Raw genomic sequence first — 10,646 nt, forward strand, 5'->3', positions numbered from 1 at the left:
GGGAGCTCTAAGGAGTTGCAGTTCCAACTTAGGTGTGTGATGCATGGGAGGGGGCGCGGGCCGGAGGGTCCATACGGTGTCATTCGCACCGTGCTTGCCAGTGGGCGTCGGGGAGCGGGGCACGGGCCACCCCTATCCCCCGCCCCGCCCCCACTCTGCGTTGGACGTGCAGGTGGCGCCCTGGGCGGTCCCCTACTGCAAAGGAAAAGAAACTGCCGCGCACCCAAAAAGTAAAGTTTGTTTTTTTTTTTTTTAGAAACGTGTTTCCCTTTTACCCCCGCACCCAACGCATATTACAAATAATAAAATCTCAAAGTTTTTTGGAATATCGTGCACACAACCTGCAGTCACCGATTTGGAACACCTCTCACCTCCCTACTCTCCCCTCCTGCCACTGCTGCCACTGGCTACAGAGATTTGGACGAACTAGGGTTCCCTGCGGCTTTTCCCCCCTCCCCCCAACCCCCCTCCCGGCTGTCTCTGGGCGAGGCAGCTAAGTGCACGTCCACTTAGAGCATGTTTGGGGAAGGAACCAACGCTGTGCCAGGAAGTGCGCGTTAATGTCACCCTCGGCCAGGTCCCGGGCCTCCAGAATCCGACGCCTCTAGCGGCACGTCCCTTCCCCTGACTGGGTCGGGCCGGAGTGCGAATTCCTTCCACTCCTGGACGAGCTGAGCCAGGAACACCGACCCCTACAGCCCGTGGGGGCGTCTTTGAGATAAGGTGCTTTGGAATGGAAAAAACTATTTACATGTTAATGACTTTCGATCTTTCTTAAGGCAGTGGAGCTTCAGGGTTTCTGCTCTCCTTTTCCTGGAACTCATTTGTCTGTAAAGGGAAAGCTAGAACCCGAGAGCTGCGAGAGCAGCGGCCGGGTTTTTTTGTGAAACTTTAAGACGAGGTGGGAGGGGGAGGAATTCCTCTCAAGAAGAGGTTGCTGTCTTGTCAGTCTGCATATGCTAGACAGAAGTTTGAACTGCCTACGAAATTCTTTTGACTTCTTGAAAATGGAAAAAATGGAAAACCCCTTCCCGGGTATAAATGTTAACTGAGGAGGATGGTGGTATGTCTGAGGAAATTTTTTTTTAAAGGTTCTGATTTCATATTAATTCTTGAATACTGCTTCATCTGCCAGAAGTTAGCTTTAGATAGCTACATGCAACGGTACAAATTTTGAAAGTTTAGATAAATCTGTTAAAATCTTAAGTCCACATTTAGGCTGTAATTATATGCTCTTTTAATGGCAGCCAAGTGTATCATCAAAACCAAACAGTAGTTATTTCCCAGGTCTTCCCGGATTGTCACACCCATCAAATTCTAAATTGAAAAGGGTAAACTTTACTTGTTCCTATTTAGATTGAAAAACTCTTAAATCTGCACACACATGTTCAGGTACCTGGAAATGAGAAAGTGGGCATCTTTATTCTTCCAACTTTTTTGATGTTTGCCCGGGGTAACAAAGTAGGACAAGATTTCAGTCAAATATATTTGCCTCTATTTGTAAAAAAGAGGAGCTGTTCATGGGTGCCAAATGCATCATTACCGACCTGCTACAATTCTCTAGCCTCCAACCACCGCACACCTTCGTGGAGAAACCTAAGTGCTAGTCTTTCACTTAGTTTTGGGTGCATTCAGCCATTTCCCCCTTTTATATATATAAATATTCAGGTAGTCATTAAGCATCCACATACAGCCAAACTGATTTTTTAAAGAGAAATATAATCAAAAGACATACTTGACCGAAATTAAGTCTTTTAATAGTCATTTTACCTTTGCCAGATGTTAAAATAGTCTTCTTGAAGAAGGTGCACTTTCTGCATCTCACCCAAGATTAAGAATCTGGCTCTGGTTTTGGTGCTGTTGGATCCTGCTTTGTATTTGCAGCACAAAGACATAGTTGAATTGCCTTCATTTGTTTTCTTTAATGACACAAAGGAGACAGGGCTCTTCGAAGGTTGCTTCTAGTCTGAAAACTACAAGTACTATTTCTAAGCTCTTTATTTCCATTCTCTCTCAGATACAAGTCTTGCAATCATTTTATTTATGACCTGACAACTTTAGTAACCTTTATCCAGTGCTCTACAGATCACTGCTTCCACATGATGCTTCTGGGAATTGCCTAAGTCACAGTTCAGTTCCTACATCACATCCATTTGGAGGGTTCAGTTTAATATTAGTGCATTTCCTCCCTGTGCATAAATATCACTGACATTGGAAAGAACATTTAATATGCACTGGTTGAAATATTTCAGTCTGTATATCATCATGTATTAATTAAGTACCTACCGCACACATGTAAGTTTTCTTCATCTCTGGGCATAGTGTTGCTGTTTTTTTTATATTTATAAATTTAAATACATGCAACAATGCCATCTAAACTTTTTATTTGTGGGTCTATTTTGGACTAATAGAATTTCAGATCTGTATATGTGTGTGTGTTTTCATGTCCCTGTGATTTGGTAGACATGAAAAGGAAGAATACAACCTGGAGAGCAGAGCAAATGCTGGGGTTCAGTCAGGTTTATAAATATTATGGTATACTTCAGGACAGCTAAGGCTAAAACTTAGTTTCTCCATGTTCTTTTCAGGCACCATATTTGGCAGGTATTTTTACAGATGTTCTCTAAGTCAGGAAATCTTGTAATCTATGGGAAAGTTGACCTACAAAGGCACTGTTGCTGATGTTATAGTAGAAAGTTTCCAGCCAGTCTCTATTTAGTTTGAAAGAGTGAGAAAAAGTCTGTGAAATGGGTTGTGGGTGTGATGATTGAAAAACTCATGCAGTAATAGACACCTGTCATTGTGTACATTTTGCTACAGTATGGTATATGCCCATGGCACCTGCACAGGTAAGTTATGGGCCTCCAGAGAATCTGTCATACTTGTTCCAATCCAAATTACAATGATTATAACTGTTCTGGAATTTAATGAAATAATACCTAATTGATAACTTAGTAAAACATGATATATGAATACAAAAAGAAAGTTGTTCCATTGGAATCTATATAAAATGCTTTGAAAGAGTTAGTGAGAAAAAATCCATGAAATTGGTTGTAGGTGTGATGATTGAAAAAAGATTGGAAGGAAAGCATTCAAATCTCGAATCTGTAACACCATCATTTCTCAAGTTCTCTCTTTGCTTTAAAGAAGCCAGAGACAGTCTTTTTTAAAAATTTGACTCTTATGCCTTAATAATAACTAAATTATTCAAAGATTTCATACATTTGCCAAGGTTCTCCTATAATATTCAGTTACTTTCTTTGGCTTGGTATCCTTGTCAGTTCATTCTTCCTTGATGGTCTGGTGGTAAGACTGCTAAATCCTACACAATGACAAGGTTTATATGTGGCCAAAGAAGTTCAGTACATTTCCATTGACTTCATCAATGTTGCATCTTGCAGCACTGTATCTTCAGTTTCCAATTAATCTGCTTTGTTTTAGGGTCAAAGCTGCCAAAGTAGCCAAAATTGGCATTCAATAAAGAAGTGCCATCCACATAATGCAAATCACATATGTAATTTGCAAGTTACATATGTAACACATAATGTAAGTCACATGTAATTTTAGATTTTCTAATAGCCGTATTTAAAAAAAGAAACAACTGAAATTAATTTCAATAACATTTTATTGTTACAATGTATCCAAAATATTACTTTATTACTTTTAATATATAGTCTATAGAGTTTTACTAATGAGATCTTTTACCATTTATATTTTTGAAATCTGGTGTGTATGTTACACCTTAGAACATCTGAAACATTATTTTGGACTTCAAGTGCTCAAATGTGTTTAGTATGGAACAGTACAATCCTTGAGCCAGAGTACCTTAGATTTAGGAGTCTTATCAAATGTGAAATACCTGATTAGGCCAGGTAGGTTAAAATAAAAAGAATCCACATATATATATTTTGGGAACAGAGAAGAATCACAATAGATAAATATTAGTTACATATAACTCCATAAATTAGTCTTTTCTACTTTCAGTAGCCAAACATTCAAATAAATGTTAAGCCCCTTTATCAGAATTATCTTTTTTTAAAATTTTTTTTTTAAGATTTATTTTTACTTATTTATGCATACAGGGCTGGGGTACAGGCCAGAGGTGCAGGGGTGATAGAGAATTCACCAGAGACAGAGTGGGGAGCAGAATAGGCAGATCGACGAAGTACCTCAGAGGGGAATAGCAGAAGAGACAGGAGAGGTCTGCTGTGCCATGTGGATCACCTCTGGGGCAGGGGCCAAGGATTGAACTCGCATGTAGCCTAACCTTTTGCGCTACCATGAAGGGCCCAGAATTCACTTCTTTTAAACATGAGGGACCCTCATCCCTGTGACAGCCATGCCCAGTCTGGGAGCTGCATGCTCAACAGGCCTTAGCTTGAGTCTAGGGGACTCATGCCTTTCATGTATAGATGCTCATTTAATAACAGGAGTTGATTTAAGTGATCACAAAATGCTATGGCTTCTTAGGCTTTGACTTTTACAACATTCTTTACCTAGTAGGAAGTTCTCTTTCCTTACAATGATACTACTCCACTTGCAAATTTACTTGTATACTCCTTTAGAAAAGTTTTAGAATTTCTTTTCAGGTACATTCTAATTGTTACTAGGAATAGTTGGGAGAAAGGTGAAGAGGAAGAGAGTGTGATATAAAGGAAAGGAAGGAAAAGGGGAAGAGAGAATGAAAGAGACAAGAAGAAAAGAAAAACAGTTGGGAGAAAGGTGAAGAGGAAGAGAGAGTGTGATATAAAGGAAAGGAAGGAAAAGAGGGGAAGAGAGAATGAAAGAGGAAGAAGAGAAAAACAGAAAAGGAGCAGAAGCTTTGCAGTGAAGCATCGGGAAGGTTTAAGGAAGATGAAGAGCTATAAATGTAAGCCTTAATACAGCACTTCAGGAGCCTCTGTGAGAAGAGACTACTGGTGGAGGCAGATAGGGGTGAACCCTGAAGAACTGGCCTGAGGGAAAAAGGGATGTTGAGGCATTTGGATTAAAACCCATAGGAAGAAAGGAAATGTCTGTAGTACATGTACTATTTCTAACACATGAAACAAATTGAAAATTTGCAGAGAGAGGACCCTGAAGAATGTTTAAGGAGCAAAGGAAGTTAAAAATTATTAATAATTGCTTAGTAATAAACATTTATTGGACATTTACTCTTTGCCAGTACAGTGATATGTACTTTGTATATATTATCTCATTTGAGCTACAAAATAATGCTATGAGGTAAACATTATTATCAATTCAATTTTATAGATGAAGAAACTGAAGCACAGGGAGTTTAAGTAACTTAGTGAGGATTGCTCAACTAGGAAGTGGTGGAGGCAGACTGACTTCATGGTCCATTCTTTTTTTTTTTTTTTAAGAATTATTTATGCATACAGAACTGGGGTACAGACCAGAGGTGCAGGGATGGTGAGAGGATTCACCAGAGACTGAGTGAGGAGCAGAACAGGCCAACCGAGAAGTACACTGCTGCAGGGAGAAACTGGCGAATCAGGAGAGGTCTGGTGGGAAATATGGATCACCTCCAGGGCAGGGATCCAACTCATGTGGAAGTGTCTTTAGCTTCTTAGTGCTGTGATTTAACTCATTGTGCTACTAGGGAGGACCCAAGGTAACTTTTTTCTGAGTGAATGTAAAAATATACATGAGATTTCTTTCCTCAGTGCAATTTTTATTCCCCAATATTTTAAGAATATCAAATGAAAATTTTTCCTAAAATGTTTTTACTTACACATCCTTGTGAATGGAGAGATTATATAATGTATTTTATTTTTAAAAAGAATGTGTGTATGTAAACCTTTACCTTTAAATGACTATGAATCATAAAATTTTGCAAAGAAATGGAAAATCTAGAAAGGGCCGCATGGTAGGGATGCAAGGAGGCTTTAGTAGCAGTCAGACCTGGACTTGAATATCAGCTCTTCCTTTACTAGCTATATGAGTTGTGGGAAGTTATACACACATGAGTCCTCACCCTTACCACTACTTTGGCACACACTGGCAGATATACATGCTATCTACTGGCTTCTGAAGTTCACGTTGCTGGTTAGGCGGCAGTCTGGAAGGTGGTCATGCTCTCTCTAACCCTGAGCAGCCTTTAACCCATGATGGCAGTTGTAGTGGCTACTGCAGATGGTTGGCACCAACTTGTGAGAAAGTGGAGTGTCCACTTTTTCCTAATTCCAAGTTCAGTGGTAGCTTAAAATTGGTCATTAAGGGAGTATTTACACTGCTGGTTTCAGCAAACACTATAAATCAGAAGTCTTCCACCCTCTCCCAGAGCTGTTTGTTAATTGCTAACCAATATGAGCTCTTTTAATCTTTGGGTGGGATAACTCAGGATGTGTTTTACAATGATTTCTAATTTTTTTCCTCTGCAGAATTCAGCTCGTTACTAATTTCTAACTTGGAAACACAATCTTTTTTAAAAATAATATAATAGTTTATTTTTACATCATTTTGTGCATTTTTTCATTTCAGTTGTAATCCCCGTGGGCTTCCCATCACCAAATCGCTCTTGTGCCATCACCATAGTCCAGTGCATTTCCTTCCCCACTGTTTTTGATCCCATTTCCCACTCCACCCCCCTAAAATATCTCTGGTATATAGCTGTTCTTTATTATTTTTTCGCCTTGTCCATTACACTCCTGCTATGAGTGAAACCATCCGGTATTTTTACTTTTCTTTCTGGCTTCTTTCACTAAACATGATCTTTTCCAGCTCCATCCACGTTGCTGCAAAAAGCATGGGAAACGCAATCTTTTTAAATGTGCTTTTCTTGTCTCAGTTCTCTACTCCCATGCCTTCACCTCCCAAATCAATAATTTGCTTTAGAATCCGGTTTCAGTGTCCACTTTTTAAGGAACTCAAACTAGGATGGGAAGCTAGCAATAAATAAAGCTGAAATTATGTAAAGTACATTGTTCTTAATAGGTGCTGTACAAATATTAGCTCTTCTCTGTGTTGAAATGCTATATGGGTAAAATATACTCAGTGGAGTTAGAGGTTAATCATCAGTCATTGATCCTGTCTTAACATGTCAAGGGTTATAAGGCAGTGGGAAAGCAGTGGCCATGTTATTTCCATTGGTTTTGTTGTATCAATAGCTATATAAAAATTAGAAAGTATGGGCCCTCCTAGTGGCGCAGCGGGTTAAAGCACAGCACTGAGAATCTAAAGCCACTTCAGCATGAGTTCGATTCCCGCCTGCCCCGGAAGTGACCACATGGCGTGGCAGACCTCTCCTGACCCGCCCACTGCTCCCCTCAGCAGTGTACTTCGTTGATCTGCCTGTTCTGCTCCCCACTCTGTCTCTGGTGAAGCCTCTCACCCTGAGCCTCTGGCCTTTACCCCAGTTCTGTATGCACAAAATAAATAAAAATCTTAAAAAAAAAATTAAAAAGTACTACATTCATTTGCATGAGAAAAAGAGGCAACAAAGTGTTTTGCCCTAAGGTTTTAACATTAGAAGAAATGACTGATTTTTGCATGTGTTTGCATGCTGATTTTTAAAAGTGTGGTTTGAATTTAATTTACTGTTGATCAGCCATGCAAATTAAATCTGATCTATTAATTTCCTAGCATACTGACATTTTAAGAGGTAGCTAATGTCTGATTAGCTAAAGACAAGAATCAAGATACTGTTGGTAGGATTTAATCTGTACTGTGTCAGCCTAGGCCCTTTCTCCCCATAATGGAGCCTGAGACCCAATACAGGAGTGGGAGAGTGAGAAAGGGAAAGAGAGAGCCAGTCCAGGCAGCCTTTCCCAGCTTGTCACCACCCATATGTTCAATCAGCAGCATATCTTCCTGCAGGACCTTCTGAGGGACTCTGTAAGTCATGCCTTCCCTGACCCAGGGAACTCACCACTGGATTCACTGATTCCCTTATCAATATGTACACCAGGAGCAGGTGACTGTTTTGTGAGCCTACTAAACTCTCAGAGAGTGTCTTAATCTTTCTAATTGACCTTGTGATATTTAGAATTTCTGTTATTTTTCCTTGCTATTGTACTTTGACAAAAATGAGTTGATTATATTTAAAGGAGGAGGAATATTAGATAACCCGGAGAACAAATGTGTATGTTAAAATTATGATGGAAAGACTATAGTTAAGAACTGGTATCCATGAGACTGAATAATTTAGGATTCAATTAAATGCTGCATACTGGTATTTATGCATACTGGCACCTCATTTTATCCTCCTGCAGCTCTTGTTCCAGACAGAGTTCTTTCCATCTTGAAGACTTTGAAATGGAAACTTAGGATAAGTGTTTTAATCCTGCCCCAAATCACACAGCTGGCAAATTTTTCCACCAAGCATGACTTTCTAGGAAAAATAAATGTATTCTTTGTGTAACAATCAGGCATTGCTTAATCAAACAGCAAATATTTTATAAATGCTTATCTGGTACCACGTTCTTAAAGGTTTTTTTGAGAAGCAATAGTGTGGTAATCACTCACAGTCCTCATTCAGTCCTATTCTGAGCAGTCGTACAAAATTTCCCAGCAATTCATAGGGCTGAGAAGTTTAGTGGGTGGTAAGTAGCAAAATTTCTTTGAATGATGCTGAGTAAGTCAAAAGGACTGTGCCTGCTGTGTCTCTTTATTAGCATTATGCACTAGATCGCTGAGGTGGAAGTTGCATAACTGATTCTAGGTATCACTCTAGAAATAGCCAACATGAACAGCTGGCATCCAGGATACTTATATATTAATATTTTTGAGTGTTCAGTATTTATTTGTTTTGCAAATTGAAAGCTTCATACATTTTCCTCCTCCCATCCCATCCCCCCATTATGTTTATTGGCATCAATTTGTTTTAGGAATTAGAAGGTCAAACCTCTACAAATGTATGTTTTGATGCCATGCCTACCACCAAGGTCCCAGTAATCCTCCATCATGCTTTATTGGACCATCTGCTTTTTCTACTCCTACTCTCTAACCTCCCTTTCCTGTTGCCTCAGCTTTTTGAGGAAGATTCACAATGTTTTCCAAACTCATTGCACCAATTTATAATCCCCACTAATAGTGCTTGAGGGTTCTTTTTTCCATATCTTCATCAATACTTGTTAATAGTATTGTTGATGTAAGTCATCCTGTGAGGTGACATCTCATCATGGCTTTGATTTGCATTCCTCTAATAAGGTGGCCATCTGTATGTCTTCTTTGAGAAGTATCTATTCAGAACTTCTGTTCACTTTTTGACTTGTTGCTCAATTGTATGAGTTCTTTATATAATTTGGGCATTAATCCCTTATTGAATATATGATGTTCAAATATCTTCTCCCATTCAACAGTCTCTTGTTGTTCTGCCTATACTTTCTTTCGCTATGTAGAAGATTTTTAATTTGAAATATTTCCAACTGTTTACTTTGCTTTCATTTCCCTTTATGTTTGGGTTGAGTCCCCAAAGACAGCTCTAGTTCTGATATAATGGAACTTATCACTTACTTTTCTTCTCTGTATTTTATAGCTTTGTTTTTTTTTTACATCTGGGCCTTTAATCCATTTTGAATCTATTTTTGTGTATGGAGTTAGGGGGTGATCCAGTTTCATTTTATCCATGTGGCTGTTCACGTTTCTCAATGCCATTTGTTGAAGAGATATTCTTTTTCCATCACTCTTTTGTTATAGATTAAATGTTGATATAAGATTGAGTTGATTTCTGGGCTCTAGATTCTGTTTCATTTAACTGTGTATTTTTATTCCAATATCATACTATCATTTTGTAATCAAATTTGAAGTTGTATAAAATGATAACTCCGTCTTTCTTTGTTTTGTAGTTCCATATATATTTTAGTATTTTTTTGTCCTATTTCCTTAAAATATTGAAATTTTGGTAAGGATTATATTGAATCTATATATTGCTTTTTGTAAAATGAACATTTTGACCCCATTAATTCTCCCTATCCACTTACATGAGATGTCTTTCTCTTTGTAACTTGTTCTGGATCTTTTAAAAGGTGTTTTATATTTTTCTAGTTCCTTTGTTGAACTTATCCTTATTTGGCTCTTTTTGATGCACTTGCAAGCAGGATTGTTTTCTTCTAAAATTTTATTTATTATATATTTTATATCATTATTCATTTTTGTACAATGTTTACTTTCTCCTCTTAGATGTAGTCCCTGTAAAATTCCCACCACCAATTCACCTGTACACCATCATCATAGATCCTGTACTCTTCCCGCCCCTGCAGAATGTTTCTGATTTATAGTTGTCTGTTGATTTTGTTTTACTATTTGTTATTACTTTTTGACCCCTTGTTTGGTTCCCCTATACTTCTCCTATAAGTGAAACCATGTGATATTTTCCTTCTGGCTTTTTTCACTGACAATAATCCCTTCCAGTTCCATCAGTGTTTCTGCAAATACCAATGAGTTTACCTTTTTTATTGCTGATTAGTACTTTTCCATTGTGTATATATACCACATCTTCTTGACTAGTCATCTATTTTTGGGCACTTGGGTTGTTTCTACAGCTTACCTATTGTAAATACTACTGCAATAGACAGGGGTGCAGGTAACAGGATTGTTTTATTAATTTCTCTCCTTTCTCCCTCATTATTTGTACAAAGGAATTCAACAGATTTTTTAAATATTAATTTTGTAAACTCCCTCTTTACTGGTTTTTTTTTTTTTTT

General features: G+C 38.3%; 1 protein-coding gene across 1 annotated transcript in view; it reads left to right on the forward strand.

Annotated features, from left to right (window-relative positions):
• Positions 1 to 6: 6 nt before the first annotated feature.
• The window catches only part of LOC105853177, a 23,516-nt gene continuing 12,876 nt past the window's right edge, over positions 7 to 10,646 (forward strand). The window contains exon 1 of the mRNA XM_012721728.1: positions 7 to 32. The gene's annotated coding sequence lies outside the window, so the exon portion shown is untranslated. The remainder of the gene's footprint in view (positions 33 to 10,646) is intronic.

This window comes from Condylura cristata, unplaced genomic scaffold, assembly GCF_000260355.1.
Source record: "Condylura cristata isolate star-nosed mole 26May11 unplaced genomic scaffold, ConCri1.0 scaffold00007, whole genome shotgun sequence".
In the NCBI taxonomy this organism is placed as follows: domain Eukaryota; kingdom Metazoa; phylum Chordata; class Mammalia; order Eulipotyphla; family Talpidae; genus Condylura; species Condylura cristata.